This window comes from Alligator sinensis, unplaced genomic scaffold (assembly GCF_000455745.1).
Source record: "Alligator sinensis unplaced genomic scaffold, ASM45574v1 scaffold557_1, whole genome shotgun sequence".
NCBI lineage: Eukaryota > Metazoa > Chordata > Crocodylia > Alligatoridae > Alligator > Alligator sinensis.
In genome coordinates, this window is record NW_005842349.1 from 350,832 (window position 1) to 362,127 (window position 11,296).

Genomic DNA, 11,296 nt, shown 5'->3' on the forward strand with positions numbered 1-11,296 from the left:
GGGAGTTGGTGCTCTCCCCTACCCTGGGGGTCTTCAAGAGGAGGTTAGATAGGTATCTAGCTGGGGTCATCTAGCCCCAGCCCTCTTTCCTGCCTATGCAGGGGGTTGGACTCGATGATCTATTGAGGTCCCTTCCGACCCTAACATCTATGAATCTATAAGCTCAACTGGACCCTGGCAGAGCCCATCCTGTTCAGGAGAGGGGTGCATCAAGGCTGCCCGCGGTCAGGCCAGCTGTAGGCCTTGGCCCTGGAGCCCTTGCACGTTCTCCCATGGAGGTGGGTGGCAGGGTTGATGGTCCAGGAGCTGGTGATGCAGCTGGTCCTGTCAGTGTATGCTGATGACATACTCCTCATGGTGCAGGACTCAGGTGACCTGATGCAGGTGGAGGCTTGCCAGGCATTGTATTAGGTTGCTGCCTCTGCCCAGGTCAACTGTACTCGGTGAAGAGCTTTGGCCTTGTGGTGGGTGATGGATGGCAGGTGGGCTCACTCCCACCTGCGCTCCACGGGTTCCACTGGAGTGCGCATTCGCTGCTCTACTTGGGGGTCTATCTGTCTCTCATGGAACCCTCCCCACTGGAGAAGTGGCACCAGCTGGAGGCAAGGGTGATGGAGCAGCTCCAGGCATGGGCAGGGCTCCTGAGATGTCTCTCCCTGCATGGGAGAGTGCTGGTGCTGAATCAGGTGGTGGAGCAGGTAGTGCTGTGAGGCCGGGCAAAGTGCCGGCCCCATGACAAACTCTGGTGGGCTGGAGGACATGGCGGGGGGGACGGACCACCGCCACATAGGACCTGGTCAAGAAAGGCAAGGGCATGCTCTGGCACTGCTTACACACCCTGTCTGTGCCTCCTGAGGTCCAGGTGGGACTCTGGAGATGGACGCTGGAGTTTTTCTGGCTGTAACAGCACTGGGTTGCTGCAGAGGTCCTGAACCTCCCCTTGCAGGAGGGCAGCCAGGGCCTGGTTTGCCTGCATGGCCAGGTTATGGCATTCTGCCTTCAGGCCCTGCAGTGACTGCTATATGGTGTTGGTAGCCACGTGGCATGGAGCCACCTGGGGCGTGCTTTCCCCTGCCACTTCTGGGATCTTTGGTTTGACTGGCAGCTCCTCAGCCTGTGGGGCTTCCCCTACAGGACCCGCAAGGGTTGCCATATTTCTACCAGGACCTCCTCTGGGCCTGGAGGTTGGTCTCCACCTCCAGGTCCCCCACAACAGTCACCCAGGGTGCTGACCTTCTCGTTGAGCCCCTACTCTGGAACCCCCAGCTGGAGGAGCCAATGGCAGAGGCACCTTGGTTGTGACAGAGGTTGATCCTGGCTGGTGTCTCCCATATTGGAGACCTCCTGGACTATGATAGGTGGGAGTGAGTGGACCCCGCTGTGCTGGCCTGGTGCATGGGTCTACCCATGACATGTGCAACCTGCTGTCTGATCCAGGAAGTGAAATCTGCCCTACCTTCTAATGCCCTTGCCTTTCTTGACCAGGTCCTGTGTGGTGGTAGTCCCCGCCCCCCACCCCCCATGTCCTCCAGCCCACCGGAGTTTGTTATGGGGCCGGCACCTCACCTGGCCTCACAGTGCTCCCTGCTCCACCACCTGAGCTGTCTAGAGGACACCAGACCTGTCCATTTTCGACCGTGCATCACTGCCACCTCTACACACTTATGTGCCACGCTGTCTATTATACCGCCTTTGCGTCCTGCCCAGACACCAAGTGGTGGGACCTGCTCAATGAGGGCATGGTTGAGGCACCCCAGTGGCTGAGTCTGTACGCCACCGTCATCCCATGAGCCACTGGGAACCTCATCTGGTGGCTCCTCCATGGAGCCGTCACCATGGGCATGTATGTGGCGAGCTTCACAGACACCCTGGTCTCCTGCCCCTTCTGCAGATAGAGGGAGACCCTGGCACACATAACACTTGAGTGTGCCAGGCTACAGCCCCTCCATGTCCACCTCCAGAACCCCCTTCTGAGATTCTAGTTGAATTTCACCCCCCACCTTTTTGTTTTTGGTCACCCCATCTGCGGCCCAACCAAGTCCCAGGACCTCCTGGTCAACCTCCTCCTGGCCCTGGGCCTGGCCAAGTGGGCCCTGTACTTGACCAGGAAGGAGACTCTGGAAGGGAAGGTGCCCAGAGACTGTGGGGTCACTTTCCTCTCACTTATCCATACATGTTTCCAGGCACAGCACCAGTGGGTGGTGTCCACCAGCTCCTTGGATGCCTTTGAGGACTGGGAGGTACGACCCAGGAGGCTCTGCTCAGTGTCCCCCTCAGGCACATTTATCTTCATGTTTTGACCCTTTGACCCACATGACACTCCTATCCTGTTTTTTTCATTAGTTGTCCCAGGTATTTTGTTGTAGCATTCACCCATTAGCCCCCATACAATAGGGGCTACTAGTTAGCCGGGTGGGCCTTAGGGCCCATGGTATTTGAGTATTTGAATGTTACAAATAGACAGGAGGATGGGGAGGAGTTCTCTCGCACAAACCCTCCACCTCCAGACTTAATTTGTAATCAAGGTGACTCTAGGGGCATTTATAACACATTCCATTGCAATGGAATGTGCAAAGCTGCTTTATTGCTGAAACGCAAATAAGGCTGGTCCTGCTGGGTCATTTCCCCTTGCTGACCAACAGTTGCTCACAGATGGCTCCCTCCCTTAAAAGACTTTGTCCATTTGGTGTTCCTAAGTGGCATTTGGCTGCTCTTCACCCACTTCGTTGACAGATGTCAGTAAGAAATTCCTGACCCTCTAATGCTTCACTTACCAGTTTCTACAAATGCTATAATGGGAGCATCCTGTGGGACATATGAGAACAAAGGCATCATCCCCCATCATCCTTGTCATAAGTAATAGGGCTTAATGGACAACAACAACAGGAATTCCTGTTCATGAAAAAGATTGAAGTTTGGAAGATTGTTTCCATTCCTCACTTAAACAGAAATGAGGCCTTTAAGCAATAGTTGATTGGTTACAACTCTTCCAGGCAATTTATTTAGGGGCTTTTTAAAAAGACTAGAGTAGAGTACCCTGGGACAATAAAAAATGCTATCCCTGTATTTAAATTAAGGTTATCCCTTTATTTAGCAATTACACTTTAGTTTATTACTAATAGCAAGAAAATGTAATATCATATTGCACCATAGAAGACTCATACTGCAGAGATTCATGTTGTTAATTCAACATTACTCTTTAGTTCTGAATGTGTTTGCCAAGGCGGTAAGTTCTTTCTTGTTGGAGTGGAGTATCACCTGGCAGCAGGAACTTGTCATGTTGCTGCACAATCTTAAATAAAATAAACATTTGATCATGGCTGAAAGAGCTCTCCTGGCTCATTTCAGTTGCTGGAAAGGATCCCTTGTGGTGCCTTTCACAATACATGGAAAGGAAATTTATAAACCAGTCCCTCTAAGTTATGCCTGCAAATGGAATCTCAAAGAAACTCTGCAGGCATCAGAACAGCAATTCAGTGAGGGTAGCTGTAAGAACTGTGATAGTGTTTGCACACACTAAAGGCAATCTCAGAGTAGCCAAAAGTTCAGCTATGAATTGGAAGGGAGATATAGATATAAGCCTAATCAGGCATAAGTATATAAAGCATTGGAAAGTGCTAGGCCTGTGTGAAGTGGCTAGTATTCACTATGGATACGGCCAATTTGGGGGACAGTGCTTCAACTCAGTGATTTGAATCACTGTCCGGAATCGATTCAGCAGAATCTGATTTGGAGATTCGGCTGTTGTGGAATCAGCCAAATTTCTGAATCACCCAGGTCCATCCCCGGCCCGCTTTCCCAGCCCTGCAATGGCTGCCCCGCCCAGCCCCAGCTCTCCACACTTTGAAAAGAAAGCCCTGACTCACCGTGTGCTGTCAGGTGTGGGGGTGATCCCCGCTGCCCCCCACTCCCCCCTAACCACATCAGTTCCAGCACTTTAAAGAAAAAAAAATAGCAACCCCTCCTGGACTCACTGGTTTCTGCCCAGTGGGGGGAGATCCCCGCTGCCCCCCACTACATGGGGGATTCTTCCATGAACTCCCAGAAACCCCGAGGCTGCTGCAGGAGCCGGTGAGTCCCAGGGGTTTTTTTGTTGTTGTTTTTCCTAAAGTGCCAGAGCTGGGCTGGGCGGGGCAGCCGTGGGGCAGCTAGGAGAGGGGGAAGGGGTCAGAGGGCTCATGGCAGAGCCCACCACGCAATGCGGAGCATTGGGGATTGCCCCTCCGGCAGCACCCAGTGAGTCAGGACCTTTTTTTTAAAGCACTGGGAGCTGGGCAGGTGGGGGCAGCCATGGGTGGGGGGCTGGGGGAGCAGGCGGGGGTCAGGGGGGACAGGGGGAGCAGGCAGGGGCTTGGGTTTGGAAGGGGTCCCCCCATAGTCCCCTCTCCCAGCCCCCCTCCTGTGCCCCCTACTTACCGGCTCCAAGTCCGGCTCCAGCTCCCTGGTGCAGTGGGCAGGGACTGTCTGAATCATCGAAGCTCTCTGAACCTTTTCTGAAAATTTTGAGAGCTTCAAATTGATTCGGACCTTTTTATCGGTCACCTGCTTTAACTTGGATTTGGAGATTCGGCCTCTGAATTGGGCCAAATCTCCTCTGAATTGAATCAGCACTCAAAGCTTCACACAGCCCTAGAAAGTACCTGCCAACTTTTTGGGTGCGGAGGGGATGGGGATGGAAAATTACAGTCCACTTGCATGCATGTGAATTGCCTGACAAAAAAAAAAGCTTGTTCTTGAAAAAGTCTAGCTCACCTCTATGTAAAAAAATACCAAAGATGCATTTCCATTCACCCCTGCATGCTTCAACTTGCAGGTTTGGGGATGACTGAATACCGAAACTGTACTCCTGTATTATGCAGCTCACTTGACTTAAAGAATCATTCATTTCCCCATCTAAATAAAAGTGTGGCTTCTAAGGGGGAAAAAAACAACAACAATTGAGCAGTCAATGCCACTTAGCAAAACAGCAGATTCCTATAGTTGGGGCTCACATTGCCAACTCTCCTTTACTGCTTTCTTTTGACAATTACTGCTGAAGGGGTAAGACTCTTCCTATCCTGGCTACATACATCTTTTTCAATAATAGACATGAAAATTTACACAAGAAGCCTAAAGAAGGCATCTTTAAATGATTGCTACCATTTTCATCCATCTTGTGATCTAAAGATGGGCTGAGGTCCCAATATGCAATGGGGCACCCATCATCAAGACTTACCTTGCTGATCCTCTGTTCATTGCTCTCACCAGTTCAGGTGCACCTCTATTAATTTTTGTCCTGTTCAAGTCAGTGTAATTGCACCCTTGTGGAACAAGGACTTGAACTCTCTAATGCTTAAGTTCAAGCATGCAGAGGATGATGCAAATCTTCATTTTTTCTTTCATTTCAAGCAGGCAGTCAGCTATTCATGAATAAACCCACCTCTCCTGGCACCAGATTTACCGGTAAGAAAAATGAGTTTTATAACCCCACAATGAAGCCTCCTGAAAGAAGCAGTGGAATCTACATTCACTCTTACTCCTTTCTAGACACCAGAGCAAAGGAATTGTGAACTTGCACCTACCCAGCAACTTAACCTTGCTTCTGTTGTCTCAGTCTTCCCTTTTGTCTGTAGTCCTCGGCTGACTCCTCAGCTGACTGAATCACTGAGAGAAACTGTATAAACCTGTACAAATAATAAGAAGGAAGCAATTACTTTTGAATGACAGCGAGAAATTTGATTCTTTGCCAGCATAGCAGATAGTAATGCAGAAACTCAATTATGAGGGAGTGTGTATTCTTGTTCAGATGTCAGAGAAAATGAAATATACCAAAAATAATAACTGCATCAACTTCTTTGGGGTTTCAGATGATCTTTTTGAAATTTTTAAACTTATTCGCTGATTTATTCTTACGAGAGCCAAGATTACTTACCAACTGCATATCTGGGATACAGTTAGAAAAAACTTTTGAATGCAACACATTCTTCATCAGGTCTCACCAGTACAGGTGAAGCACAACACTATAAAATCCAATTGTAGGAGGGAGGGTAGAGACATTGCCAAGAATAGCAGACAATTAGAAAAAGAAATGAAGCTGATTACTGGGAGTTCAAGGCCTATGAAAAGGAAGGAGGGTGATTCCCATCTTTCATGCGTGGAAAGAATTCATGAGTCAGGTAGATTATAAGGTGCCATAAAACCAATATTAGTACTATTACTGGTTCTTAGTATCCAGGCAGTGTATGAATATTTGTTCTCAAGATCACCTTTTAAAGGTGCTAGGTAGATTTCCTTTGGGTATGAGGATAGTGATGTCAGAGAGGGAGTGGTTGTTTTGTGGCAAATGTGATCCTTCATGTGTTTTTCTATGACAGTTCATTCTGGTGCTGTTTAGGTTCACCCAGGTAGTCGCCAGTACGACATTTGGTGCATTAGATCAGGTATTTCACATTTGGGAAACACATGTTTAGGAACCATACATTCTGATAGTTTTGTTATGGGGGTGTGTTGCAGGGCACTGTTTGTGCCTGCCACTTTAAGGGCCAGAAGGCAGCAGCTGGCAGGTGCCTGATTAGGGCAGCCATTTTAGATTCAGGGCTGCCCATATAAACAGAGTAGTTCTAATGCTGGAAGCCAGGCAGTAATATTGTTGTTATCATCTGGAGGTAAGGGAGGAGCTGTAGGAAGGCTCCTGGTCCTGGGCATGACCTAAAACTTCACCCTGCTGGGAGTGGGTGGCCTGGTGGGGCTCTCAGTGGTGTGGGAGCCCCCAGGAAATACCAGGCCAGTTACCACCCTGGTGAAAGGTGGGTTGGGGTGCCTTAACCTCTAGCCTCCACAACTGGGTGGGTTACCCCTAGTTTGGAGGGCCTGTAGGTGGACCCTTGGAGAGAGAAAAAAGGCCATAGACTCAATGCCTGTCTGAACTCCTCCTGACTAGCTCATGCTGGGGCCAGGACCTCAAGGGTCAAAGGGCTGGGGGCCCACTGCAAGGAATGCCCTGGAGCTGAGGGCCTGGGGTTCTGACTGGCCTGGAGGTTTCATAATAGCTAGGGTCAGGAGGGACCTGAACAGATCATCTAGCCTGACCCCCTGCCACAGGCAGGAATGAATGCTGGGCTCACAAGACCCCAGACAGGTGATCATCCAACCTCCTCTTGAATTTGCCCAAGGTAGGGGTGAGGACCACTTCCCTGGGAAGTTGGTTCCAGATTTTGGCCACCCTAACTGTAAAAAAATTGCCTTCTGATCTCTAACCTAAACCTATTCTCCATCAGCTTATTACCATTGTTCCTTGTCACCCCAGGTGGTGCTGGGGAAAAAAGGGTTCTACCTGTTTGCTGTTGATATCTCCTGATGAGTTTGTAGGCAGCCACTAGGTCTCCCCTCAGCCTTCTCTTGCTGAAGCTGAACAGGTTCAGGTCCCTCAGTCTCTCCTCATAGGCCCTGTCCTGCTGCCCTCTCACCAAGTGGGTGACCCTCCTCTGAACCCTCTCCAGGCTGGCCACATCCCTTTTGAAGTGCGGCACCCAGTACTGGATGCAGTACTCCAACTGTGGTCTGACCAAAGTCGCATAGAGGGGGAGTATCACCTCTCTGGACTGGCTTGAGATGCATCTTTGGATGTATGACAAGGTATGGCTGGCCTTTCTGGCTGTGGTCTGGCATTGGAAACTCATGTTCATCTTGGAGTCATTACTGACTCCAAGATCCCTTTCAGCCTCTGTGCTCACAAGGGGGGAGCTCCCCAGCCTGTATTTATGCTGTGGATTCCTTCTCCCAAAGTGCAGCACCCTGCATTTGTCTACGTTGAACCCCATCCTATTCTCGTCTGCCCACTTTTGTAGTCTGTCTAAATCTAGCTGCAGTCTCTCTCTCCCTTCTTAGTGTCATCAGCAAACTTGGACAGGGTGATTTCCAGGCATCTCATCCAATTCATTGATGAAGATGTTAAACAGTGCAGGCCCAAGGACCGAGCCCTGGGGTACCCCACTGCTCACATCTCGCCAGGTTGAGTACAACCTGTCCACCACTACTCTCTGGGTGCACCCCATCAGCCAGTTTTTTACCCATCCAACTGTGTAGGCATTAATGCCACAGTCACTTAATTTATTGATGAAGATGGGGTGAGAGACAGTGTCAAAGGCCTTCTTAAAGTCTAGAAAGACTATGTCCATGGCAACACCATCATCCAAGGATTTAGTCACCTGGTCATAAAAGGCAACCTGGTTGGTCAGGCAGGACGTGCCTTTGATGAACCCATGCTGATTGCCCTTGAGCATGATCTCCCCTGCTGGCCCCCTACAGATGTGCTCCTTGATGATTCTCTCCAAGATCTTCTCAAGCACTGAGGTGAGAATTGCAGGCCTATAGTTACCTGGGACCTCCTTCCTCCCTTTCTTGAAAACTGGGACCACATTAGCCAGTTTCCAATCCCCTGGCACTGGGCCAGATGACCACGAATGCTCATACAGCTGGGCCAAAGGCTCTGCAATGACCCCTGCCAGCTCCCTCAACACCCTTGGGTGAAGGGCATCTGGACCTGCAGACCCAGGTGGGTCGGAGCTAGAGAGCCAAAGGTCCTGGTGAGGGGATCACACCCAAAGGGGGATCGGTTCAGGGAGGTATGATGGTGGAAGAGGCCGCCTGAGGGGAGGAATCTAGGTGGGGTTCAATAGGAGGATTCTGGGGCCCAGTGTGGGGGCCAGTGATATTGAGAACATTGTGATGCCATCTGCGAGGCTTGGGCTGTGGTGGAGGGGAGGAATGGAGCCACAGATAATGCCCCCTGGCATCGAGGCAGGAAATGGGCAGCCTCCCGCTTAATTGACATCTATTGATTGATTACTAACAAGGCGTGGCGGGTGAGAAGGTGGGCGGTTAGCCCAGAAACAGGTGTGCGGGCCACGGTTAAATCAGCCCCAAAAAGGCCCCCATTACAGGTTGTTAATTGTAGCGGCAGAGGAGGTACATTGTCCCATTAAGCATTTCATGCTAATGCGAGGCTGCATCCCACTTGATAGCTGTTGGTCAGTGGGGAGTTTGTTTCTGATGTTAAATGGGGGAAGGTTAGGGATTATTTGAAAGCCAGGTGTGGGTAGGGGAAGATTTTCCAAGGGCAGGTTCACTTGCCATGAAGGAGAAAGATGTACTTGTCCCACTACCCTCCCTAGGAGATAATACTTTAAGCTTCAGTCTGGGCATTGTTCTCCATGGACTTCTGATGAAACTCTCATTGTTGTCCCTTTGGTTGTTTTTTAGTACAGGGTAAAACAGACCAACTGAAATCTAATCCTGCCAACCTTTTCTTACAAAGGGGAAGACCTTTTTTCCTGTGTTCTGCTGGTACAGGCACAGAACGGGAGACTCATGGATTTTAGCTGGGTAGAGGTTATACAATCAGATCCATGTCAAAGATGCTTATAGCTACTTCTGGTCAGCTCCAAATTCTGCCATTGGCAAAAGGTCTCGAGTGGATCATATAGTGAAAAAAGATCGCTGTGGGATATGGGGAGGGATATGGAAGAGAGCAGAATTCTTCCATATCCTTCCCTCTCTTGATATATTCCATTTATCTGTATGGCAGCCCCAGGGTATGGATGGACTGAATTTAATGTGGATGATCTAAAATAAGACTTTCCATCTGAAAGAGGGATTTTGGATATATTATGGCCCATTATAACTACTGCAGAATGCAGAGAAATTGGAACTGAAAAAGAAGGCATTATGTTATCCAATCAAAATTGATGGCAAAATTCCCACCGGCTTTCAGTGAGACTGAGGATCAGACCAGAAACATCTCTGCTGTGACTCTGGTCTCTTTAATGTTTACTTTACAGAAATTCTAGAAAATGATGTAAGAGTAGGAAAACATAATGGGAATCAAAGCTACTGTTCTTGGAGAGTGGAATGGAAGATTTGACACAAGACCCAAACTGGGGAATATACAATAGATAAATCTAGTCATTCTGATATTAGGCTGACAGTAAATCTGGGACACCAACAGGTCATTCTATCATGCTATATTTATTAGGCCTAAATTACTAATGGTAATAAAATATGGGAAATACAAGCAAGGTATTATTGGGAATATATACCCAAAATTTGTTGCATTAAAATCCCACACAAACCTCACATGATCTTAATCACAAAACATTTTTCAGAGAGGAGGCCTGTAGAGGGCCAGAGGTAGTTCTTCAGTGTCATAAACACTCTGAAAGAACCATCAAGGTGAAAAAAACCACCATAAATTAAAACATTATAGGAAAGGTTGGAGCCAAGTACTTCACTTGTGAGCCCCAAAGAATGTAGCAGTGGTACTGATTATACGAATACACTTTGGATTAGTTTTTAGGCTTTGGTATTGAACTACTAGTGCTTAGTTGGTGCCTACTGCTGCGTATTTTTACATCACAGGAGCTTGTGACAATAAGGTATCTGAAAGTTTAGTACGTCTCCTACAACAGTGTAAACTGGATGTGAAATATAATAAATGTACAGAAACCCAGGAGACATCTTCCAAGATTAATTAGCTTTACAAACATTAGCTACATTTCCATAATATAGATATTATGATACCCATTTTGCAAATAGGAAACCTGAGGATAATAGACTGAGAGAATTCCTTGAGGCCACAAAGGCAGGCAAGATTCTTTGAATAGATGTGATATCTTTTATTACACTAACTGAGTAGTTGGAAAAAAGTTCTAGGCAAGCTTTTGGATGCTGTCACCCTTCTTCAGGCATAGTCTCTCTCTGCTGGTCTGAGACTCTAAGGAATGAGAGAAGGTAAAAGTGTGGCAGGATGTCAGTGAAAATGAAAATAGGTAGAAATTAGAAAGACAAAAGATAAAGCAGATAAGGGAGGGGGGATAAAAGGGGGGCAGCGGGGTCAGGGGGCAGGGAGGAAGGCAAAGGGAAATACTACAGTGATGATAATACAAGGTAGAAAAGAGGATGTCTGTGAAAAAGGAAATATTTGGAAATCAGGAAAACAGGAATGAGAGAAGCTAAAAGTGACAGGATGTAAGTGAAAATATAAATAGGTAGAAATTAGAAAAACAAAAGGTAAGACAGGGAAGGGAGGGGGAAGAAAGCAGCAGGGAAAAGGCCAAAGGGAGACACTACAGTGATAATAATACAAGGCAAAAAAAGAGGCGCTCAGTGAAAAAGGAAATAATTGGAAATCAGGAAAACAGAAGGCAGAAAAGTACAGAAGAGGAGGTGAGAAAAGAGGTCGGGGGGGGGAAGAAGAATGTAAGAGGTCAGGTCAGGCAGGTACCTGGTGAATCAGATGTCTGGCAGGTTGTGATGTTTC

General features: G+C 48.2%; 1 protein-coding gene across 1 annotated transcript in view; it reads right to left on the minus strand.

Moving 5' to 3' along the window:
• The window catches only part of LOC102373245 (lysosomal acid lipase/cholesteryl ester hydrolase-like), a 43,138-nt gene extending 37,481 nt beyond the window's left edge, over window positions 1-5,657 (minus strand). The window contains exon 1 of the mRNA XM_006028995.2: window positions 5,562-5,657. The gene's annotated coding sequence lies outside the window, so the exon portion shown is untranslated. The remainder of the gene's footprint in view (window positions 1-5,561) is intronic.
• Between the last annotated feature and the right edge of the window lie 5,639 nt (window positions 5,658-11,296).